Source organism: Pinus tabuliformis, chromosome 3_2 (genome assembly GCF_031772625.1).
Source record: "Pinus tabuliformis cultivar Carrire ecotype Pingquan chromosome 3_2, CPIR1, whole genome shotgun sequence".
Taxonomy (NCBI): domain Eukaryota; kingdom Viridiplantae; phylum Streptophyta; class Pinopsida; order Pinales; family Pinaceae; genus Pinus; species Pinus tabuliformis.
Window position 1 is genome coordinate 756,096,267 of NC_142302.1, and position 27,107 is coordinate 756,123,373.

Below are 27,107 nucleotides of genomic sequence, written 5' to 3' on the forward strand. Positions count from 1 at the left end.
TCACCCACATTGGGTTTCCACCTTATATCTTGTGTTCTTTTGTGTGATTGTCTGCCCTATTTTTGGTGTTCCTGGTTACTGTTATAAGGTTCTGACACACAGATTAATGATCATCATCTAAAGATTAAATTAAATTTAAATTCTACAAGTTATACACAAGTTGCATTAACCAGAGTTGAGTATATACACTGTTTTAACTAACTAAAGTAGCATATACAAACATGCATTGAATTGAAAAAGAATTTGACTTAATAATACTAATTCACCCCCACCCCCCCCCCCCCCCCCCCCCCCCCAACCTCTCAGTATTATTTTCAACAATTGGAATTCCACTTTTGGAAAACCCACAAAATCAATTCCAACATGACCCTCTTCTTTCTCATAATTAATTACAAATATTATTTTTATCCTTTTGTACATATGAGACTTCTCTACAATAGGTAATGATAGAGTTGAAACTTGTAATGAAAAAAACAATGATTAGTTGAAGAAGACAAGGGCAACATACCTATTTTGTAATGTTCCAATATTGATGGAATTGACAAGAATTTGAGCTAGGTTCATGGTTTCTACTATCTTCAATGCAATCATCAGTTTGAGGTGTAGAATTAATAGTAAAAAATAGTGCTTTTTACTTGAGATGAACCTAGAAACCATTTTTGATGATTTGTCACTCAAACTTCTATTTTTTTTATTGTATTGCAATTGAAGATGGTTGTGTTATTCATATTAGTAATCTAGGTTTTGTAGATTAAAATAAATTAGAGCATTTGATAGCCTTTATCTTGTAAATTAAATACTCTTTTGCTCTGATTAAATTATTCTCACAAATATTTTTAGACACTCCACCCATTATCAATATTATATGATAATAGTCTACTAGGCTCAAATCAACCATGTATTATGAAATTACATCAAGTTTTTTAAGCCATAAAACTAAACCCAACTTATTGTGAAAACATTTAGGGGGTATGGTAGAGCCATAGTTTCCTTTATGTAAGAGTAACATTTCTCATGATTCATCAATTCCTAATATGGTACTGTTACTGCTCTATTGGGAAGGATTGGACCTAGCCCTTCAACCTACTCAATAGCATGATATACTACAAAGTCAAGACTCTTTGCTAACTAATAGGCATGTTGTAACTAGATCTACCTTCCTATTCTTTAAACCTGTATAGGAGTTTCATAAAGCAACATGTAAAGTAAAACTTCTTCTGTTGCAACTAGTTATGTAGTGCATGCGAAAAACAGAGAGACATGGTGTGAAAATCTAATCCCCATCCAATCATCACATGAATACCTATGAGATTTTTTTCCACAATAATAAGTCTATCCTAAAAGTTATTAACAACCAAACAAAAAATTAACAGATTTCATTGATTTTTCATGAGTAAAATTCAATAGTTTTAGTTCTTTATTTTATTGTAATTGAAGTTATGAGGCTTTTGATGATTTGACACTCAAACTTCTAGCTTTTTATTGTATTGCAATTGAAGTTGGTTGTGTTATTCATGTTAGTAATCCATGTTTTGCATCCTTAAAAATAAAAAGGGACTTTCATATGACTTTGCACACTTAATATATATTTGTTTATTTAACAAATTTTTGTTCTTGGTAGATATACCCACCTTGGTGTGAGAATTGCCAAACATTAGAACCTACATATAATAAAATTGCAAAGTAGATTCGTGGGGTTGAATCCCTTGTCTTAGCTAATATGGATCCCCATGCAGCATGGTGCAAGCTCATAAGTTTTCCAAAGAATGTGGATTGAAAATGTGAAGAAGAAATTGAAAATTATTTGCTTGAAGCAGAAAAGGTACAAAAATGCACATCTATAGTTTTGTTTTTGTTTTTGTTTTTTTCATGTATTATATATTCTATTTGAGTAACTTAATGATAATTATAAAATTTATGTATGACACCAATCCTTCTCCTCCATTGCAACTTAACATACAATAATGCAGAAATCAACACATTCAGAATCAAATTATGTGTAGGTAGAATGTAAAATACTGCAAGATTTTGATGAAGTGAGACACTTCAATATTGAAAAATGGTCAGAAACCGCTAGGAGAGGAGAAAGAAATATTTACCAAACCTATGTGGAAGGAAACAATCTTAGCATCAAATGTACACTTTGCAACTTTTTCCACTTATTGGGAATAGAGTCTGCTTTCTAAGGCATGAAGAGCCTTTTAAGTTTATTTACAAGCCCCTACCTCGTCAAATCCATAACCAAGTCTTGTAAAATATCATGTTGAATAAAAGAAAGTTTTTGGTTTCTACCATAAGAGTTCACCATGCTACCTCTGAATAGTGAATTAAAGTTGTTATATCAGCGAAAATAATTATTTAATCATTGCACAACAAAAGATCCACTTCTCTCCTACTGAATAGTGTAAATTTGCTATGTTAGTGACTAGAAATATTGATATATATATTTCGTAGTTATGCTTTAAGCTAGTTCATCCAATGGTAAATTTTGAATTTGTCATTTTGAAAAAATCTTTGAATAGACCTCCCATGTCGCAAACCAATTGAAATGCCGAAAAGAAGTTAAGCAAGAACAAGCAAAGGCAAATCTAGTCATGTTAATAACAAGTGCTAAACTATTGTAAAATTTTGATCAAGTGAGATCATTTAATATTGAAAAAGGGCATTTTGTTTATCAGATATTTTCTATTGGAACTTGAAAGAGTATCTTTGAAGATTGAGAGGCAATCTATGTTTGAAAGGTTATAGAATATGTAAATTTGGCATAATGTAATTGATTTATCTTTATCTTCTGTATTTGAATGGCATTTTGTTTACTAACTTTTATATTCAGTGATCTTCTATATCTCACGATTTTTCTTGAATTTATGCCATATGACGTTTCCTTTCCAACATCTAGTGCAATTACTAGTTTATAACTTGAGTGACATGGACTAAGCTTCCCTCCAACACTTGTTTAATAAGGACATTGAAATTTTCTAGTTATGGCTAAGATTAAAATAATTTATGTTTTTAATATATTTTTGTTTAAAATATTATATATAAACTAAACATAGAATGAGTTGCACATCACAGAATATCAATAGTATTATTTTTTGTCAACTCCATATTAAGTAGTGAATAAATTACATATTTTTTCTTGTACTAAAACTTAAATTATTTGTTTTAACTTTCAATTAATTTATCTCCCTTTATAAAGTTGATGTAGAATTAAAGTAAAATTGGAGTATTTATTCATTAACAACACTAATTTTTTTTTGTTATTACTATTTTTAATGTCTTAATGTAAGTATTATTTTATTATTTTTAAATGTAATGTTACTTGACAACATTTCTCTTATACTGGGTTGTAAAGCGCCTCTTGGCATATTACCATAATTTAAATTAGAAAAAAATAAAAATTAAACTTTGAAATTTAAACTTTTAATATAAATACTTTTAACTTAATATTTATATTTAATTCATTAATATATTGGGATGTTTCAAAGTATAAAGAAAACAGAGATTAAGTTATGGAATTTTAACATGGATTAATAGAACAAACTAGATCTATAATTAAATAATATAGAAAGATAATTCTTTGTTTTTGAAATCTTGATATATTTTTTAAATTTCAAAAACATTAAAAAAATTAGAATAACATATATATCTATATATATATATATATATATATATATATATATAAATTATTAGTTGAAAAAAATTAGAAAAGTAGTATTCTATTTATAATATGTTAAAATGATTATTTTTATAAATTGGTTATTGTAATATTTGATTATCTGATGTCTAAATTAAACAAGAACATATCAATGGCTTAAATGTTTCATTTTTCTAGAACGATAGTTTGTCAACAAATAAGAATAATATGTGGTTTGAGAAACTATGATTCAAGAATATTTGAATCATCAACATCATTTAAAAATTTTACCCAGCATAAAATTGTAAGTTCATCATTGGATTTGTGAACATAGCTTTCAAATCTATAACTTTTTCACTACAAAATGTCTTCACAAAACTCTTGTCAAAAACTACTTTATACCTTATAAATGTTCCATCTTTTGTATTTAATTAGATAAATATATTAATATTTAACTTAATTTATAAATAATTAACTTATTTTAAATAATATTTACTTTAGTCGTATTTAATTTTATTTTTCAAATAATTGCTCTATTTTAAAATGAGAAAAAAAGAAAAAGAAATATCTAAATGAGTTTGGTTAGTTGTATTTAATTTTATTTTTCAAATAATTAACCAATGTGGGAGAAAGAAAGGAAATATCTAAATGAGTTTGGATGGCTATATTGAGATAAAATGGGAGAAAGAAAGGGAATATCAAAATGATTTTGGGGTTATAATGAAATCGGAGGTGTATGGTATATATTTAATATGTTTTTATATAATTTTCAGTGGTTTTGTACTATAATAATAAGGATATGTTCACTTCTAACCTATTGTTAATAAATGTATGATGTAGATGTTACAACATCTTTATTTATGAAATAATTTGTGACTTGATATTAATTAAACAAAGTTGTGTATCTGTCTTTATATCCCCATTGTTACCATGGATTTGATATGAAGCCCATGTAGCCCACCTATGTATGTGTACTTGATTACTATAATAGTTGAGATCCACCCCCAAACCTTTCTCCTAAAATAATCGAACCATTTGGCCTCCACATCTATGAAAGGAAACACACAAACTAATGGCTAGCTTGTTTGAATGTGAAAAAAGAGTTCCATGAATTTAAAAACCCTGCATTCTACTTAACAATAATATCCTTTAGTACGCTGTAAATGATTTGTGCTATCATTTCCTTCTATATAATGTGAAGATATTGTATCTGATTTTGGAAGTTATCATGAGAGCAAATACATTGGATAATATTTGTGTTTACTTAAAAAGGAAAAAAATATAGTTTTAACTTCACATATGGATATAATAAGAGAGGGCTATGGCGCTAGTGCCTTAAGCGTAGCGTATATATCGTAGTTTGTTAATAGAGTGTGAATGGTAATTATGTGATTTACAGTTGAATTATTATTATTTTAATGATAAGGAGTAATATAATAAATCAAAATAGATAATAATTTAAATTAGTTAAAAAAAATGTTATGTAAAATTATTCTATTACAAGGAAATGCAATGATTTTTTGGGATAATGATTAGAAATTTATGTTTCAATTTGAAAGTTAACATTCATGATTTTATAGATTTGCATAATATATATTGGGTCTTTTAATATTGATAGTCGAGTACAATCATGATTTTTGTGACCATTATTATTTTTTAGGCAGAGTCTAATTAATAGACCAAATAGTTTTTTTTGTTGGAATCCGACAATATAATTTCAAGTAAGATTGTTATTTCTTGTTGTTTTAATGTATTTTGAATGTATCAATGGATTCAACAACTTAAAAGCCCCTGAGATACTTGACCTTTGCAAATTAAACAACTTGATTCTTAAAAATCTTTACTGGATTTTGGGCAAAATTGACCAAGAAAAAAACCCCTAGATACTTTGACCTCTGAACATTAAACAATTTTAATCATATGATTCTTAAAAATCTTTACCAAATTTTGGGCAAAATTGACTGAAAAAATACTCGAGAAAAAATCATTTTATCTATTAATTAGACTACACCTTATTTTTTATTATAAAATAAGTTCTTCTCCTATAAATTTTTATAGAACTTCAACGAACAATATAATTATTCACCAACATGTTCCCAATAACAACTTGCTACCAAATTAATAATCACACAAAAGAACTATTCTATGACTTTGGGAGAGCACAGCAAGTTGATAGGTTTCTTGAATATTTCCATGAATATACTTTGGGATTGCATAATGCACTTTGAATTTTTTCAATTTTAAAAATCATTTTTGAGGAAAAAATTTCACATTAATTTTGAGGAAAATGGTATCAAGATAACAACTTAAAATTTGTAAGGTATACAATATCTTAATAACAAATATCAAAATTATTACAAAGATATACTCAAAAATAAAATATAAATAATTTATTTATAAAAATTGAATTTACTTACGGAAGGAATTTTAAGGAATTTTATCATAATTTAGTCGTTAAATCAGTAATAAGGAGATCATCATTCGCTGCAATTTCAAAATGTAAACTGATTCATCATTATTTTTAGAAAAAAACCACACTCCCTCGAGTTACCTATTAATAGTAACCCATAACTTTCACTCATAGTAAATGTCTTTAACATAATAATTTGAGTCTGGAAACATTTATAAAAATTAAATCTAAATAAAATTAATACAATTAATTGTTTCAACTATCTAAATTAAACCTAATTGAAATTCAAAACTTTTGCTAGCATTAAAAAACAAACTCACATTTAACAAATTATAAAAGCATTCCTGGTGTATGATTGCGATCGAGTATCTATTTTGGCATATTACTCGAGACTTCTGATTAAATTAAATTAAATTAAAGTGATAACAACACCTTACTTTTCTCAGCGATAAAGGTGCATTTTTAAAAAATCACAAATGTCGAATCAAGGCAAAGGTTGCGTAAACAGAAATGAGCAGAATCAGAATCCTGCCCATTACCCAAATTTAGTACATTTCACAACAAACAATCGCCTCTTATACGTCCCAAGGTCCATTCTCGACAGCACCCAACTTGTTTTTTTCTGGTTAATTTAATCAGCGGATAAAAAAGCCATTCAGCTTTTCAGACAGAAAATGTTGAAAGATTGTGACACAACACTTATCATCTATGTTGTGCTTTCGGAGATATTGGTGTAGCAGGACAAGCTGACAATGACAATTCGTAGCAAACATTATTGAAGTAGACACTTGCGTTTCATGAAGTTTAAATTTCTTTTTGAAAAATCCTGATAACTTTCGAACATTTGAATTAAATTCACATATGGTTAAACTGTAAAGTACGGCGAATTTTATTTCGTAGATCATAGCAATATTAATGCGGTCTGACATGAGTCCTATATAAGACGATACAACATGTCGTTATTTTTTTCTCTCTCATCACTATGCGACGTGTTGTATCGTCTTATATCGATCCCATGTCAGACCGCATTAATATTGCTATGGTCTACAAAATAAGAATCGCCGTAAAAGACAGCTCATTGTTACAGGCACGAATGGATAGGTCAAATATGTAAAGCTCCTCCATGCCTATCATTTAACGTAAAGGATATGTCAAATTCTTTAATAAATAGACATTAATTCAAAGTATATTTTCCAGAATTTGCTTTAAGCTTTTATATATTACCTAATGTTAAGTAGATTCTAAATTATATTAAATGTGAGGGACATGGAGAAAGTTTTTCTTATTTACTGGGCACACTTGTTCTCTCGTGCAACACTCTTTCTTTGTATGCACGGGAAAGACATTTTGTTTAATATTGAATGTAATTATTTAATTGAAAAATCTTCTTTTATTGGGCATGCTTGTTCTCTAGTGCAACATTCTTTCCTAGTATGTACTAGAAAGATATTTTGTTTAATATGGATGATAACTATTTAATTGAAAAATGTCAAATTACAAATGTATTTAGTATTCAAGAAATTCAAATTAGACAAATCCATATAGAGAGAGTAGTGGGACACTTTTGCTTATTCAAATTTTTCATGTCTTAAATATTTGTAGTTCTTTTTATTATAAAGTTTGAAAGATGTTATATGTTTTAATCATTTAAAGTATTGTGGAGTGCAGAGTGTGGAGGTGCGGAAGAAGCTTTGATTGTGCTTCTTGATATCAAATTAAATGTATCTACGTTGAAAGGTAAAACATATCATGAAATTTTAAAAGGAAATGTGATGATTCTAACCACTAATTCTAATTATGCTGTTCGTAAGAGCATTATCTAGGTGTTTATGATGCAGTTTTTAACATACACGTTGTCAATGCATGTTTGATTAACTTTTGTGGGAGTTCGTTACAAAATGATTTGTTCTTCAGATATACAGTGATCGTTCTAGTAGTTGCATGATTTGCGGGATTTTCTCTACAAGCTCATTTTGAACGTAGGTGCACAACATGTATCATTTTTGTCAGGTAAGTTGTGCATCATTCCTTCTATATGTGAGTACTCAGAGATTTTATACAATATACATTACAGACCTATAGCAATAAGGTGCACAGTTCAAAAAGTGGATAACATGAGAGTGCTAAAAATGCTTCTAAAATACACTTTGGCGTTGTGTAGCTATCAGGACTGAATTGTTTTCATGCTATGAAAATAGGTCTTCTTTTTTTTCTTATTTCTATATATTTGATCTAATTCGTATCTTTGGGGTCTGAAAATGAACATAAGTAAAACATATAAAGTTAAAGATGGTGATAACTTTGTTAAGAGGTGTTTTATGTTCTATTTATTGTCATTTGATTATTACATTATACAACTATGTTTTTTTGCTATATTTTTTATGTACTGTAACTAAAAACGATGTTATTTTTAATTCAAGAAACATGTAACGCTTAAAGATTCGGATCCAAGAGAACAACTACAAGAAAAAAAAAAAACAAAACAAAAAAAAAAAAACAAAAAAACAAAAAAGAAACAAAACAAAACAAAAAACTTTGAATATTTCTATAAAACATTGGTACATTTGTTAATTTTCTAGTTTAATATATGTAAAAAAGAACTTTGAAACTAAGGTTCTATCTTGTAGCTATGAACATGATATTCGAATATACATTAGGAATGACTTTGGGATATCTAATTCTACTTTCATGATTGAATTCTTATTTAGTATCAATTATAATGTCCTTTTAAGCAGTGATTTGAGTGCAGTATTTGTGAAATATATATATATATATATATATATATATATATATATATATATATCAGATTATGAACTGGTCTCAAATAAATATATCATATATGATGTGATGATAGACATGGACAACATAGTAGATATGGAAATGACCACAATTACAAAAGCAGATATTGCTCATGAAAATAGCAACAAGAAATGTTAAAAATAACATCAAGAAAAAAAAGGTTGCCATCAAATGTGACTTTTGGTTGCCATCAAGTCCAAAGGGGGAGATTGTTGGCATTATGACACAGGTTTGGCACGGGTTTGGATTTATGACATAAGTGTCGTCCTTGATGGCAACTCACTCAAATGGCAGATCACAGTTCAAGCTCTCAAAATGGAAGAAAATGAGGTATACGCAGGTTCCTCTTAACAAAGTTGTGTATACACGCGGGTGTACTAAACAAAAGTTGTGTATGCGTATGCACACACTTTCATGCAGAGAAAAGTGCATACATGTGGGAAAATTTATGGTTGGTCCATGGTATTTAGTCCAACATATTTGAACATATGGTTTTGGTCCCTGGTATTGCATCTAAAGTATTGAACCCAAGTATTGGGTCCCTTGTATTGGATCTCTATGGTTTTGGACCATGGTTTGAGTAAGGTCTAGACTATAAAAAGGGAAGGAGATCATTTGGCATGGTTGTCGACTTATGTATTGAATATCTTGAGAGGAGAAAGACCTAGAATTCTGGTGATTTGTTGGTGAGCTATAGCTGGATCTGAATCAAGGAGGAACTTGAGCATGACAAGATGGTTAAGATCTATTGATGGGTTGAGATCTCAAGGCTTGAATAGTAGTATCATTATTGGATTTTTATCTATTATATTTGGCGCATGATTAGATCTATAAATCTGATAATATGGGTATAACTGATGTCTGATTAAGTAAAAGGGTGAATTATCTTTTATAAATCTGTACCCAGGCTCGTCACAGTGCAGGGGTGTATACACGCAGGTTAAGCAAGCAAAGACTGCATATACGCTGGTTGGATTTGACATAGCTGCATATGTACGCAGGTCTATATTGGTGAAGTAGCATACGTTTTCTTGAACTATGTTTTAGCTGCTTCTGTTTATTGTTGCAGTGTTCTGGGTTCCAAATTGTGTCTGGTTACTGGTACTGTGTTCTGGTTACAACATTCTGAGAAGTTATTGGTTGATTCAGTATTTGTACAAGGAAGTTGGTTGATTGCAGATCTACTTAATGTTTGATTGATGTTCATGGATCCAGTCTGAAAATTTATGAAACGTTGTCCCTGGAAGAAAATATAAGGTTACAACATTCTATAGGTCAGCACCTACGTACTAGTACCTCAGCTAGTACAAGAGCTAAGGGAGTTGTAGCTCCCTTCCAGGAGAATCTAGAGAACGAGAGGGTTGTAGCCCTTTGCAGGTTACAGCCTACATATTGGTATAAGTCTGCACTAGTACAGAATCATTGTAAAAGAAGCTTATAATTGAAAGAAGATAGAAACATATTGCAGTAGGTGGTTTTCACCCACATTGGGTTTCCACCTTATATCTTGTGTTCTTTTGTGTGATTGTCTGCTCTATTTTTGGTGTTCCTGGTTATCGTTATAAGGTTCTGACACACAGATTAATGATCATCATCTGAAGATTAAATTAAATTTAAAGTATGCAAGTTATACAGAAGTTGCATTAACTAGAGTTGCGTATATACGTTGTTTTAACTAATTAAAGTAGTGTATACAAATCTGTGTTGAATTGAAAAAGAATTTGACTTAAAAATACTAATTCACCCCCCCTCTTAGTATTATTTTCAACAATTGGAATTCCACTTTTGGAAAACCCCATTGAGTTACATATCCCTCAAAATCAATTCCAACATGATCTCTTCTTTCTCATAATTAATTACAAATATTATTTTTATCCTTTTGTACGGATGAGACTTCTCTATTTTGTAATGTTCCAATATTGATGGAATTGACAAGAATTTGAGCTAGGTTCATGGTTTCTACTATCTTCAATGAAATCATCACTCTGAGGTGTAGAATTAATAGTAAAAAATAGTTCTTTTTACTTGAGATGAACCTAGAAACCATTTTTGATGATTTGTCACTCAAACTTCTATTTTTTTTATTGTATTGCAATTGAAGATGGTTGTGTTATTCATATTGGTAATCCAAGTTTTGTAGATTAAAATAAATTAGAGCATTTGATAGCCTTTTTCTTGTAAATTAAATACTCTTTCTCTTTGATTAAATTTTTCTCACAAATATTTTAAGTAGACACTCCACCCATTATCAATATTATATGATAATAGTCTACTAGGCTCAAATCAACCATGTATTATGAAATTACATCAAGTTTTTTAAGCCCTAAAACTAAACCCAACTAATTGTGAAAACATTTAGGGGGTATGGTAGAGCCATAGTTTCCTTTATGTAAGAGTAACATTTCTCATGATTCATCAATTCCTAATATGGTACTGTTACTGCTCTATTGGGAAGGATTGGACCTAGCCCTTCAACCTACTCGATAGCATGATATACTACAAAGTCAGGACTCTTTGCTAACTAATAGGCATGTTGCAACTAGATCTACCTTCCTATTCTTTAAACCTGTGTAGGAGTTTCATAAAGCAACATGTAAAGTAAAACTTCTTCTGTTGCAACTAGTTATGTAGTGCATGCGAAAAACAGAGAGACATGGTGTGAAAAGCTAATCCCCATTCAATCATCACATGAATACCTATGAGATTTTTTTCCACAATAATAAGTCTATCCTAAAAGTTATTAACAACCAAACAAAAAATTAACAGATTTCATTGATTTTTCATGAGTAAAATTCTAAAGTTTTAGTTCTTTATTTTATTGTAATTGAAGTTATGAGGCTTTTGATGATTTGACACTCAAACTTCTAGCTTTTTATTGTATTGCAATTGAAGTTGGTTGTGTTATTCATGTTAGTAATCCATGTTTTGCATCCTTAAAAATAAAAAGGGACTTTCATATGACTTTGCACAAGTTAATATATATTTCTTTATTTAACAAATTTTTGTTCTTGGTAGATATACCCACCTTGGTGTGAGAATTGCCAAGCATTAGAACCTACATATAATAAAATTGCAAAGTAGATTCGTGGGGTTGACTCCCTTGTCTTAGCTAATATGGATCCCCATGCAGCATGGTGCAAGCTCATAAGTTTTCCAAAGAATGTGGATTGAAAATGTGAAGAAGAAATTGAAAATTATTTTCTTGAAGCAGAAAAGGTACAAAAATTTACATCTATAGTTTTGTTTTTGTTTTTGTTTTTTTCATGTATTATATATTCTATTTGAGTAACTTAATGATAATTATAAAATTTATGTATGACACCAATCCTTCTCCTCCATTGCAACTTAACATTCAATAATGCAGAAATCAACACATCCAGAATCAAATTACAAATTATGTGTAGGTAGAATGTAAAATACTACAAGATTTTGATGAAGTGAGACACTTCAATATTGAAAAATGGTCAGAAACCACTAGGAGAGGAGAAAGAAATATTTACCAAACCTATATGGAAGGAAACAATCTTAGCATCAAATGTACACTTTGCAACTTTTTCCACTTATTGGGAATAGAGTCTGCTTTCTAAGGCATGAAAAGCCTTTTAAGTTTATTTACAAGCCCCTACCTCGTCAAATCCATAACCAAGTCTTGTAAAATATCATGTTGAATAAAAGAAAGTTTTTGGTTGCTACCATTAGAGTTCACCATGCTACCTCTGAATAGTGAATTAAAGTTGTTATATCAGCGAAAATAATTATTTAATCATTGCACAACAAAAGATCCACTTCTCTCCTACTGAATAGTGTAAATTTTCTATGTTAGTGACTAGAAATATTGATATATCTATTTCGTAGTTATGCTTTAAGCTAGTTCATCCAATGGTAAATTTTGAATTTGTCATCTTGAAAAAAAGCTTTGAATAGACCTCCCATGTCGCAAAACCAATTGAAATGCCGAAAAGAAGTTAAGCAAGAACAAGAAAAGGAAAATCTAGTCATGTTAATAACAAGTGCTAAAATATTGTAAAATTTTGATCAAGTGAGATCATTTAATATTGAAAAAGGGCATTTTGTTTATCAGATATTTTCTATTGGAACTTGAAAGAGTATCTTTGAAGATTGAGAGGCGATCTATGTTTGAAAGGTTATAGAATATGCAAATTTGGCATAATGTAATTGATTTATCTTTATCTTCTGTATTTGAATGGCATTTTGTTTACTAACTTTTATATTCAGTGATCTTCTATATCTCACGATTTTTCTCGAATTTATGCCATACGATGTTTCCTTTGCAACATCTAGTGCAATTACTAGTTTATAACTTGAGTGACATGGACTAAGCTTCCCTCCAACACTTGTTTAATAAGGACACTCAAATTTTCTAGTTATGGCTAAGATTAAAATAATTTATGTTTTTAATATATTTTTGTTTAAAATATTATATATAAACTAAACATAGAATGAGTTGCACATCACAGAATATCAATAGTATTATTTTTTGTCAACTGCATATTAAGTAGTGAATAAATTGCATATTTTTTCTTGTACTAAAACTTAAATTATTTGTTTTAGCTTTCAATTAATTTATCTCTCTTTATAAAGTTGATGTAAAATTAAAGTAAAATTGGAGTATTTATTCATTAACAACACTAATTTTTTTTGTTATTACTATTTTTAATGTCTTAATGTAAGTATTATTTTATTATTTTTAAATGTAATGTTACTTGACAAGATTTCTCTTATACTGGGTTGTAAAGCGCCTCTTGGCATATTACCATAATTTAAATTATAAAAAAATAAAAATTAAACTTTGAAATTTAAACTTTTAATATAAATACTTTTAACTTAATATTTATATTTAATTCATTAATATATTGGGATGTTTCAAAGTATAAAGAAAAACAGAGATTAAGTTATGGAATTTTAACATGGATTAATAGAACAAACTAGATCTATAATTAAATAATATAGAAAGATAATTCTTTGTTTTTGAAATCTTGATATATTTTTTAAATTTCAAAAACATTAAAAAAATTAGAATAACATATATATATGTATAAATAAATTATTAGTTGAAAAAAATTAGGATTGTAGTATTTTATTTATAATATGTTAAAATGATTATTTTTATAAATTGGTTATTGTAATATTTGATTATCTCTTGTCTAAATTAAACAAGAACATATCAATGGCTTAAATGTTTCATTTTTCTAAAGTGATAGTTTGTCAACAAATAAGAATAATATGTGGTTTGAGAAACTATGATTCAAGAATATTTGAATCATCAAAATCATTTAAAAATTTTACCCAGCATAAAATTGTCTTCACAATTTAACCACATGGATAAGCTCACATTAACCCGTCAATTTCAAATCCAATTTGTGATTTGGAGGAATGATATATCGAGATATCAAGAAGGAATTAGCATGTATAATGTCAATTCATAAAAAAAGAGTATTTCTTCAGGCACTGTACTTATAGGATGGGAATAGAGAAGGAAGAGGGAATCCCGAAGATTTTGCATAATCTTTTTGACCGAAAAGGACAAATAGGATTCATTAGTGTTTGGTTAGAATACAAAAATGTGTTTGACTTAATTGGTTCCAGTTACTCTTTGAGACATAATGTATAAAGGAAGGGAATATTAATATTCTCGAACAACGAGAATAATCCAATTTATCTTACTTCGAAACAAAAAAAATTGAACGAGAAGTCATATGAGGTGCAAATCTCATGTACGGTTTTGTAGAGTGACAGTGAAGAAAACTTATCTGTCAACTTTTCCACTATCACCCCCAAAAAACCAAACTCTGCCTTACGTAAAGTTGCCAGAGTACGATTAACCTCTGGATTTGAAATCACTGCTTATATACCTAGTATTGACCATAGTTTACAAGAACATTCTGTAGTATTAGTAAGAGGAGGAAGGGTTAAAGATTTACCCAACAAGGGCGTTCTAGTGCATTGTATATTCTTACTTATCTAATACTTGTATCATTTCATGATGATGCCATGTGAATCGCTAGGAACATGTTAAGTATATAGCTAACCTAATAATGAACGTTTTGTAAGGGGACTAGAGCAGGCTACCGTGAAAAAAAAACATGATCTTATTTTTCAATGGAACTATTATATGTCCAAGGTTCAATATCGAAATCATTTTCGAAGTTTTCCCTGATGGTTTCAATAGAAAATTCAAAAATACCTTGACCTTATTAGAACGGGTTCAAGTCAAATAGCAATGATTTGAAACACTTTTTTATACACTATTTTGTAAACCTAAGGACTTGATCGTATAGATATGTAAAAGACAGGATTTCCAATCATAGTAAAAGAAAGAAAGGGAACGGATACTCAATTGAGAGTGAGTAAACAGAATTATATGCATAAAGAATATATCTCATCTATGCAAATATAATAATGTGGAAAGTCGTATTCGACGAAAGTCGTATGTACGGTTTGGAGGGAGATCTTTCATACCTTTAGAGATCCACCCTACAATATGGAGTAAAAAAGCAAAAATAAATGATTTTCAGCCTTAATGAAATAGATTCTTGAACCTTTTTCACACTCATGTCATGGCGAAGTACTGCAGAAAAAAAAAAAAAAAAAAAAAAAAAAAAAAAAAACTGCAAAATCTGATCCTATTTATCATAATCGATTAGTTAACATGGTGGTTAACCGTATTCTTAAAAACGGAAAAAAATCATTGGCTTATCGAATTCTTTATCGAGCCATCAAAAAGATTCAACAAAAGACGGATAAAAATCCACTATCTGTTCTACGCCAAGCAATACGTATAGTAACTCCCAATGTAATAGTAAAAGAAAGACGTGTGGTTGGATCGACTTATCGAGTTCCCACTGAGATAAGATCAACCCAAGGAAAAGTACTTGCCATTTGTTGGTTATTAGGGGCATCTCGAAAACTTCCGGGTCGAAATATGAATTTCAAATTGAGTCACGAATTAATGGATGCTGCTAGAGGGAATGGCAATGCTATACGCAGAAAGGAAGAGACTCATAGAATGGCAAAAGCCAATAGAGCTTTTGCACATTCTCGTTAACTCATAAACAGGATCGAGATCTACCTATCTATATAGTGGATTTATATATTCTGATAAATTAGAAATTGATTCCCGTTCAGATCGGACAATATGTTTATCGGAACAAAAGAGAAAAAATAAAAAGAAAAAAGCATAAATCATAGATAGATCTCAGTGCTCTTGGGAAGGCTTCGTTAAGGAAAAAGGAGATAAATTGTGGAGGAATATTCGATCCTATTCATGAGATTATGTAAATCTCCTAAACTTGGAAGTTAGAAACTTTTTCTACTCTTTCGGAGATTGAAATAAATTACTAATTCAGGATATAACATGTACAAAGTGAAAACTTCATTTTCAATTATTCCCTGAGATCGTTTGAAAGAGTTTCATTTGCTTTTCTTTCATTCGGGTTTATGGTCTTTCTAGCTATATGGTCTATCCAGGGGAAAGATTTAGCTTCAAGAAATAGTAAATGATCTTATAGATACAAAAATGTATAACTCTCCAGGAATTTGGATTGTGCTTATATCCATAACTGTAGGAATTGGGTCCAAACTTTACTTTTTCCAGTCTCTTTTCATCAATGGACCCCTTATGAAGGGAAGAAGTGCGATTAATTTTACAAATTATTACCTCTCTAATAAAATAGATTGAATAGATATCTATCTTTCTTTTTTTATAAATGTTTCTATGGACATGTGGAAAAGAGAAAGAAAAGGACTGTTACCCCTACCTCCACTCGGACCAAGACATCACTTTTACCGAAAAAAGTTAAAGTTTTTGAAAATATTTGTTATTTTGTACCATATTCAATTCTTTAGGTTTCTATTGAATTGAAAAAGAAAGGATGTTCATTCAGTCGTTTTGTTTTATAGGAAATCTCCTCCAGATAAAAAAAAATTATGATGAACCTATATGACCAATCGTATATCAATACTCGAATACGCTATCTCTAGCATATGTTCATTCATAGATCAGGATATTTTTCATATATATATATGAATGGAATAGAATTTCCTTTTGGGATGCCTTGATGGTGAAATGTTAGACACGCGAGACTCAAAATATCGTGCTTAAGAGCGTGGAGGTTCGAGTCTCTTCAAGGCATAATATTTCTTATGCTTATTGAATGAGCAATATTATGGCAAATCTCGTAGAGTATCTCAATAGATTGAGATAGATTCTCTGTTGATACGAGGTATTCCAACGATCAATTACCTACAAGTTAACGCTGTTGGAATAGGACAGTGGATCACAGGTAGGATCAGATCTTCTTTACCTAATGAGGAGTCCATTCCGAATACACCCTCATATTATGAGGTATATTTCATTAAGGACACAGTTTGAGAAGATCGATACATATATTGACCAGATACCACCTCTATCAAGATCTTGAAATATACAGGAGTTACGACCGAACCTCACCAACTATATCCATGTCGGATCCTGTGACTCTATCCTTTCCTCTCTTCAAATAGTGTGGAAAAAAATAATGCTAGAACCGAAATCGAGGAAATAAGGAGTAAGCATAGTCTAGTTAACTTAATGAGATATTATTAGACTATGCTTACTCTTACATGGTCGAGATCTTGGAGTGAGGAACCTCAAATTAAAGATCTATCAAGTCTTTATAGGATCTTAAATTGGAGCATATGTAGAACCTCTCATTGATTCCCACGACCCTACTGCCCGGTCAATTTTCTTTTACTTCATTCCATATTCTCCCAGCTGATATCAAATCTTAATCCTGTTGTATGAATTGAGTGTTCAATTTCATTGGTAAAAAGCCATTTCTTCTCCAACAATGTCTTTGTAATTTGATCCAATAACATTCTGTTAGATAGGAATAGATTTGATAAATATTGATAACTCTCGAATAGAGTATTATAAAGAAAAGATTCATTAGATAATAACCTATTGGTTCCGAGCCATCTTTGGCGATGAATTAACGATTGGAAGCGGTCAACCCTTTCTCTCGAATTTTTGGTCAACCAACGGTTATATGAATATATAGGAAAATATGGCTGCATACGTTCCAATTGGATACCAATCGCTTGAATGCGTTTGAAATGCTCGATATGTCTATGTCTAAGAGACAATGGTTTCCACAAATTCATGACCAAAACCAAATTGATCGTGGATTTTGAATCATATCTATGAAAAAAACTTTGGATACTTTTTTTAGGGAAAAAATCAGGTTGTGCTATTAATCTTCTTGCACCATAAGTAATGTAAAGCCTTTTCAGCAGTTCTTCATTTGCGAAAAATTCTCGGCGTGAAAACACAGGGCGCTGCTTGAAATAGGAAGGAATCCCAAAGAAATCATCTTCCTATAAAGAACAGTGGTTTCTTAGAGTATTTATATTGCTTCGGATATTGTATAGGAAATAGAGATCTGTCCATCTGTCGTTTTCTTAACAATCCGAACTGATATGAAGATCCCAATGAATTGGGTGTTTTTATATGATCGAATCTATTACTGTGAAGAAAACTAAGACGCCAGATCCTAGGAGTCCAAATGTTGGGTCCCTATAATACTAGTGATTACCCCATTACTATTGTAGTTATACCCCTTATTTATATTGTTGTGCCCCTATTACCCCCATATTGTTATTTCTGTGCCCCATAGAATCCCTCTATTGTTATTTTTGTGGCTTTATATTATTATTGTTAGGTCGGCTGGATTATATTGTGACTCCTTAGACTCCTATATATAGAAAGGAGGTTTTGTCATTTGTATCATCCAAGAATTGTTCATTTATGTAATGTAAAAGAGGTTGCCCCCTCGGAGAGGCTGAATTCTAAGGCGTTGATCTATCTTTTCTATCTTTTCTTGAGCTGGTTTCATAACATTTGGTATCAGAGCTTTGGATTCTAGGGTTTCGCTGCTCCAAACAGGTCATCGTGGCATTTTCGCTATAACTTTTTTTCTATGAAGTTTCAGAAGTCGCAAAAAAAACCCATTTGAGAAGAATTGGCGCCCCACGTTGGGAGGAGGTTTCAATGGATTTTATCACAGGTTTACCCAAGTCTGAGGGAAAGAGTGTCATCATGGTGGTAGTTGACAGACTTACCAAGTATGCACACTTTTTTGCATTATCACATCCATTTAAAGCCAGTACAGTTTCTACTGCATTTATGGAAACAGTTCAAAAGCTACATGGAAACCCAAAGATTATTGTAAGTGACAGAGATCCCATTTTCACTGGAAATTTTTGGATAGAATTATTTTCTTGTCTTGGTACTCAGTTAGCTCATAGCTCATCTTATCATCCTCAATCTGATGGGCAAATTGAGATAGTAAACAAATGTTTGGAAGGATATCTTCGTTGCTTTGTATCTGATAAACAGACACAATGGGTCAAATGGTTTCCTCTGGCTGAATGGTGGTATAACACTTCCTTTCATACAGCAACAAAAATGACCCCATTTATGGCACTTTATGGGTATCAACCACCATCCATCACATCATATTTAAGAGAAAATTCTAAGGTTCAGGCAGTGGAACATCACATCGAACATCAACAACAAGTCCTCCAACTCTTAAAGGATAACCTCGTGTTGGCACAAAATAGAATGAAACAACAGGCAGATCAACATCGCAGTGAAAGAAGTTTTGATGTAGGTGATTGGGTATTCCTACGGCTACAACCATATAAGCAAATGTCCCTAAAGCAAGCTAAGAAGGATAATAAATTATCACCAAAGTATTATGGTCCGTACAAGGTGTTGCAAAAGATTGGTACTATGGCATATAAATTGGAGCTTCCTGCAGCTTCTCGATTGCACCCAGTCTTCCATGTTTCATGTTTAAAGAAGGTTATAGGTGACAAGCTCCCAATTCAAACAATATTGCCAGAACTTGATGAGGAAGGAAAAATTATATTGGAACCGGAAGCAGTCACAGAAACAAGAACTCGACAGCTAGGAAATTGATCAATTTCAGAGTATCTTATCAAGTGGAAGAACTTACCCGCTGAAGATTCCACATGGGAGGATGAGAATTTTATGCAGAAGTATCCAGAACTACTCAAGCATTGAGGACAACACTTTTTTGAAGGAGAGGGGCATGTTGGGTCCCTATAATACTGGTGATTACCCCATTACTATTGTAGTTATACCCCTTATTTATATTGTTGTGCCCCTATTACCCCCATATTGTTATTTCTGTGCCCCATAGAATCCCTCTATTGTTATTTTTGTGGCTTTATATTATTATTGTTAGGTCGGCTGGATTATATTGTGACTCCTTAGACTCCTATATATAGAAAGGAGGTTTTGTCATTTGTATCATCCAAGAATTGTTCATTTATGTAATGTAAAGGAGGTTGCCCGCTCGAAGAGGCTGAATTCTAAGGCATTGATCTATCTTTTCTATCTTTTCTTGAGCTGGTTACATAACACCAAACTACATTCTTTATTAATTATTCATCCATATCCCTTTGTTTTGCGCCAGGAGTAAACTTCAATTCATATTCTTTCATAAATCGTATCATATCTAGATTATCTCTCATTTTGATTTGAGGAGCAAATGTGATCTGATCCTTATCGGACTTACCCCGACATATTCCTAACCTAGAAAATGGAAACTCCACCAGAATACTTTCTAAAAGACTAGAAGCTATATCAATATCATGCTCAGCTAATTTATCGAAAGGAATCCAATTCTCTCTATTTCGTTCTGATATAGACCAAGAATCTCGAGCCGCTGATCCGGCCAAGCAACCCAAAATATGGGGAAGTATGGTAAATTCCTTCATAGTTGTTTCGGCAGTCGAAGGTTCTAAATACCATTCGGACAAAAAACAAAACCTTTTCTTCCATAATTCCTTTTTGGTAGATAGAGGATTCATGGGAGAATTTATTCTAAGCGTATTTTGTATAAAAGCCTTTCCTACTTTGTAGGTAATTCTTTCGTCATTTTGACTGGATCCAACCTGATTATCCATAGATTGTAAAAGAAAAATTTACCTATAAATAGCGGATCGAATTGTATTAGTGTCTATAACTGATTTATTTCGGGTAATACTAAGTATTAAGTCTTCTTCGGCCAGTGCTGCTAGATCTCGTGCAGCATAATCTATGGTTATAGATCCAAATTCATCGGGAAATTTTCCCGAGTATAATCCTTCGCTACATAAAAGAATAGGAAATTCCCTTTGTCATTGTGGGATAACAAGCATTCGAATATTGATCGATCTATCTAATCGATTTGGAGCTATTAGAGCTGGATCCACTCTTTGGGGGATATGAGTCGAAGCAATAATAAGAATATTTCTCATAGAATCTTTCTCACCATATCTAAATCTAAAGAGATTGTTCATTAATACACTAAGGAACAAGTCAGTGAAGCCAAAACCAAATAAATAGTTAGTTGTATCATTTAAATTCAGTTCATGAATGTTTTGGAATCCATATTATGCAAGGAGACATGCTTTTCGCCAATTCTAAGGTAATATGGAAATCTTCCATTTTGTCTTTCACAAAAGGATCAAACTCAGTAGGAATACGTTCAACAGGGTAATCTAAATACTCACCATACCAGAGCTTCTTCAGAGATATTCTTATTAAAGGAACATATGAGTCTACTGCTAGACTTTTGACCAAATAGGATCGGCCAGTTCCCATAGGACCTATCAGTAAAATCCCTTTGGAAAGTAATGATCCTGAGTGGAGTGAGAAATGTTTTCCATGAAATGTGGGGTTGGTTTGACACAATATTTGTGAAGAGGTAATCTTCTGACAAAAAGCAAGGAATACCCATCTTTCTGCTAAACAAAATGGATTGAACCTGTAATTAATTAGACCTTTTTGATAAGTGTAGGCCAAATATCGTAAGTGAATAAGCCCTGGCTGTCTAATGATTTGATCTCCAAATTCATTCTTGAATAAATTATGACTGTAAGTCAAAATTGATTCAAATTTAAAAAGGGTTTTTTCCGTCATTAGAAACTGAACTAGTAAGTTTATCTCTTTTTCGGAGATATCCATACTAGAGCACAATCCGTTCAACTCTCTTATTATAGTTATAAGCAATTTTATATTTCTATTCTTCCTCTTCCTCTTCCTCTTCATAGAAAAACAACTATTAATAATCTGTGGAAGAGAACTGGATCTGTCTATTGTATAATAGAGAAAGCTATTAGGCATGGAAGGATTAATCATTTTTTGCAACTCTATCACGTATGATGGATGCTTTAAATACTTGATGAGTTCAAAGTATCTCTTTATATTGATAAAGGTGAAAGAAATAACTTTAAAATATTGAAGAATAGAATACCCAAGAACGAAAAAAGGGATAAGAATCCCATATTTATACCCCCGAGCATTTAGTAATCTCATATGTGCCCATATGAATGGAACTGATGATTTCTCTCGATCACTAGTTTCCTCTATTAAAAAATCCTTGCAGGAAGGGAAAAAATCCTTGAAATTATTACTTGGAAAAAAAAACTTATTAATAATATTCATTCTCAATTTACATTGTATAGGTTCCCATAATGGATGAGAAAGTTCCCACAATATATTCCGTTTAAGCAAAATATTATGCTTAATGTTTTGCAAAATAGATACAAATGGATTACTGCCATGTAGTAATATCTCCAAAAGAGTATCTAAAAGCATATTTTCAATATATTTACACCATGCAGAGGTAAAAACCCAGGGCATATATGTTTTGAACAAATCCCATTTTGAAAAAAATACTATCTATTTGAGAGATCCTATAAATATTTTGTTCCTCTTTAGATGAATTAGAAAGGGTACTCCTTCCATCTATGTCTTCTTTTACTATTTTGTTTTTTAAACATTCAGTTACAAACCAATCTTGAATACGAGGAAAAATTTCCTCATTCTTATTGGAAAACATTTCGGATAGTAAATCATCTTGATAAGATCGAGTTTGAATAAGACCCACGTTTGAACTGAAACCCATTTTAAAGCACTGATCAAAGTTGTTTTCTTCTGAATCGGATCTTTTAAAAAAAGGTTGGCAAAACGTTTTTTCAAAATTGACTATTTGTTCTTTTGTTAAAGGCATTGTAGAAATCTCTTCGATTGAAGAAAGATATCTCTTTTCACGAACGAATGGATTCAATCGAGTTAGTAAATTGAAGGATCTGTACAAATCATAGATTAATACAAACGTTTGGTCACCACTTCATTTTCGTTTTAAATATTTAGGTAATAATATGTTAGATACTTGTGATTTGATGAATGAAATAGTCTCTTTTTCTGAGTGAACGGGTCCTATTTCACCAATGGGCAAGGAAGATAGATTGTTGTGAATGATAAAAAGATTGAATACCTGTCCATATGTAAAATTATTCCTTTTTATATAAGATCTTTTCATATCAGAAGGTAATCTATTCCTATAATTTCGCCGAGTATGATGCAAATAGTAAAAAATTGGAGCGTATTTTCTCCGTGAAAAGAAGCTATCAATGAGCTCTAATCAGATAGTTTCATAGGATTCAACCAATTGTCTCGATCGTTGGATATCGTCGAAAAATAAGTGTTATCGAATGATTCCATGCGATTATTTTCATTATCGAAAAAGTCAATAATCAATGGATTAATTGGTATCTTATTCGTAACAAATGGTGCAATTGTTCCTTCTTCAATCAATAATTTCGATCTTTGTGAAAGATTATGGTCATACAAAAGAGAGGTTTTAAATTTTTTTAAACAAACTATTAGAGTATGAATTGGATCTAACAACTGATTTAATAGTCTATAATTCATACTTTGGAGCCCATGAAATGCAAAATCAAAAAACGAAATTAAAATATCGAACTTAGAATTTAAGTTCGAAATGATATCGAACTTCGAGTTTAAGATCTTTACAGTACTTTCAGAAAGGGATAAAAACACAGACCAACCAATTGAATCTCGATTAGTATTAGTACATAATTCAATTGGATCGAACACTATTTGAAAATAGTTTTTTTAGAAAAAACCTGTTTCAAATATTTCATAAAGTATTCGGTCTGATTGGACCATTTGTACACATTCAAATTCCGATTGATATGTTTATCAATTCGAATAATAGAATGGTTGAACCATTCTCTCTTAATTTTTTTCCAACTTGATGAATGCCGGTCAATTGTATCTTTCGTTACATTATTTAAATTTTCATTTTCTATCAAATTTGTTCTAATTTGATCCTTTAAATTGCGACTGAGCCTATTTATAAAATAGAATCTATTTAATAAATTTTTCGAATACCTGTTGTCAATGTTATACTTAATTGATTCATACCAACCCAAAGCTTCAGTTCTATAATTGTTAAAGGGAGTTCCTATCTCCAAGCAATTTTTGAAATTGATTTGGCTTAATTGTTTGTCTATTAATTGATCTAAATAATCATCCGCTTTATCAATAATATTGAGTAGGACCCATAAAGATTTATTCTTCCATTTTTCTTTGTGATTGAAGATCTGATCCGATCTCAACGATCCATTCTTGTTGAGTTCATATAATGGATTCATTTTATAATAAATAAAAAATGAAATTTTATCATGAACCTGACTAGGCTTAGTTATTGATAGAGTGAATTGATCTGTCATTTCCAGACAATTTTTGTGCAATATGTATTTTCCTTTGCTTTGATCACAGAATGCAGAAAATAGATTCCAAGGCAGAGTAAAACTCCACATAGCACAATTCAAGGAAGGATTTTCAATTTCAAAATATGTTTTGATCTTCCATAGATCAACTATCCTATTCATTAATGAATAGGATTTTGAATCCCTTAAATCTTGGGGAAAAACATTTTTTTTTTTTTTTTTAAATAACCTTTTGGATAAGTTGAAATCTTCAATGGGCTTTTTAGTAGCACTAGGACCACCCATACACGGTTCATCTATTGGCAATATGTAAAAAAAAGAATAACGAATTGATTTTGTAAAATTTTCAATGAATCTTTTCCTATCCAAAGGAAAGGAATTCTCTTCTGTATATCTTTGATCTTCTGTAAATAATTCTTTCGCCCAAGAGATTGGATAATCTTTTGATAAACACTTTGAGGACAAATCCGATTCTATTTTTGTTTGTTCTCTTTCAATAAAAGAAAGATCCCAAAGAATTGATCTTTTTCTTCGTTGCTCAATCTCCGTTTTATTCCTTGTGAATGGATCTTCACAAAGATATTTTTCAGGTTTCCAATACTCATTTTCGGTTGAATTAAGAGTTGAATCGATCTTCAAATTGATATCTTTCTCATCATTTTCCGAATGAGTTTCGCTCGGTCCTTGATTCTTCGAGATAATCTCATCCTTCTTGTTCGTGTTCTTGCCATATCCTGAATTTAAACTAATGGGATCAAAATCCCGATTGTAATATCTTTTCAATTGGAAAGATAGTAAAAGATGCAGAAATCTCAACCAATTTTGAGTGAAAGGCTTTAAATATTCTTCCGGTGTTTTATTTCCAAGTTCCATAAAGTTATGGATAGGAAAGAGTTTAATCAAATAGAAATTTTTTCTATCAATCATACTACTTTGATGATTGAAGCGATATATGAGGATCGATAATGTAAGTACTACTATACCTTTGACCAAAAAATATGGGTTTCTTTTCCGTGGATCGCGTAAAAGCAACGTACTGAGAATTCTAGGATCAAAAAGCTTTATAAGGCGCTCCCGACGTGAAAGTATTTGAATTAACAATCTAATCAAATTGGATTTGGTCCATGGATTACATAGAAATTGATAACTTTGTATCTCTTCCAATTTGATTATCCAGCGTCTTCTTCTTTTTTTCATTTATTTGAAACCCCCCCCCCCCCCCCCCCCCCCCCCCTCTTACCTCTCCCTTTTGTTTTATCCCAATAAATAGAATATTTATAGCATATGTTGATTTCATATAATTGTAAATCTCGTGTCAACCAACCGATACCATTATGTCCCATGGATATAATTTATTTCACTTAAATAGGAAGGAAAATGACAATGAATCGGATCCAGTCCGATTTTTTTTATCTTCTTTTATGGGCGAATGACGGGAATTGAACCCGCGCATGGTGGATTCACAATCCACTGCCTTGGTCCACTTGGCTACGTCCACCCCGGAAAAACCAATTTATCTATCTACAGTCATTTCTTCCAAGAATAAAAAATGAGCTAACGTTTGTTCTTATGTGGGTCGTCGGTGACCTCTGATAGGGGATCAAAGCAAGATCGATGACTAACTCTCGAACAAGTTGTATGGATTATTATCAAATTAATTCATTGAAATTTTATTTGAATGTCTATTGAGAATATTTGACATGAATCAAGTATGAGAGAAAGAATGTAAATGGGTCCCAATCCCGAACTACCCAATTTTAGATCTGAGTCTATACTCATATTATAGAATGAATATGTTGATGATCTTTATCCAGAATCCATGGATGAATGGTTAAAGCGCCCAACTCATAATTGGCGAACTCGCGGGTTCAGTTCCTGTTGGATACAGGGGAACTGCACATCCATTATTGATGGAATGGGAAGAAGTATGAAGAATAACACCAAATAATTGAAGCATACCAAGCCTTTCAATAAAATGAATGAAAGGCTTGGTATGCTTCAATTAAGCAATACACGATAACAATCCATCAGAGTATTATCCACCTATTGAAATAGATTCAACAGCGGCTAGATCTAGAGGAAAGTTGTGATCATTACGTTCGTGCATAACTTCCATACCTAGGTTAGCACGATTAATAATATCAGCCCAAGTGTTAATTACACGACCTTGACTGTCAACTACAGATTGGTTGAAATTGAATCCATTTAGGTTGAAAGCCATAGTGCTTATGCCTAGAGCGGTAAACCAGATACCTGCTACGGGCCAAGCAGCTAAGAAGAAATGTAAAGAACGGGAGTTGTTGAAACTAGCATATTGGAAGATCAATCGGCCGAAATAACCGTGAGCAGCCACAATATTGTAGGTTTCTTCCTCCTGACCAAATTTGTAACCTGCATTTGCGGACTGATTCTCAGTAGTTTCCCTGATCAAACTGGAAGTTACCAAAGAACCATGCATAGCACTGAATAGAGAGCCGCCGAATACACCAGCTACACCCAACATGTGGAATGGATGCATAAGGATATTGTGCTCAGCCTGGAATACAATCATGAAATTGAAAGTACTAGAGATTCCTAGAGGCATACCGTCAGAGAAGCTTCCTTGACCAATAGGGTAGATCAAGAAAACGACAGAAGGGACAGTCTCAA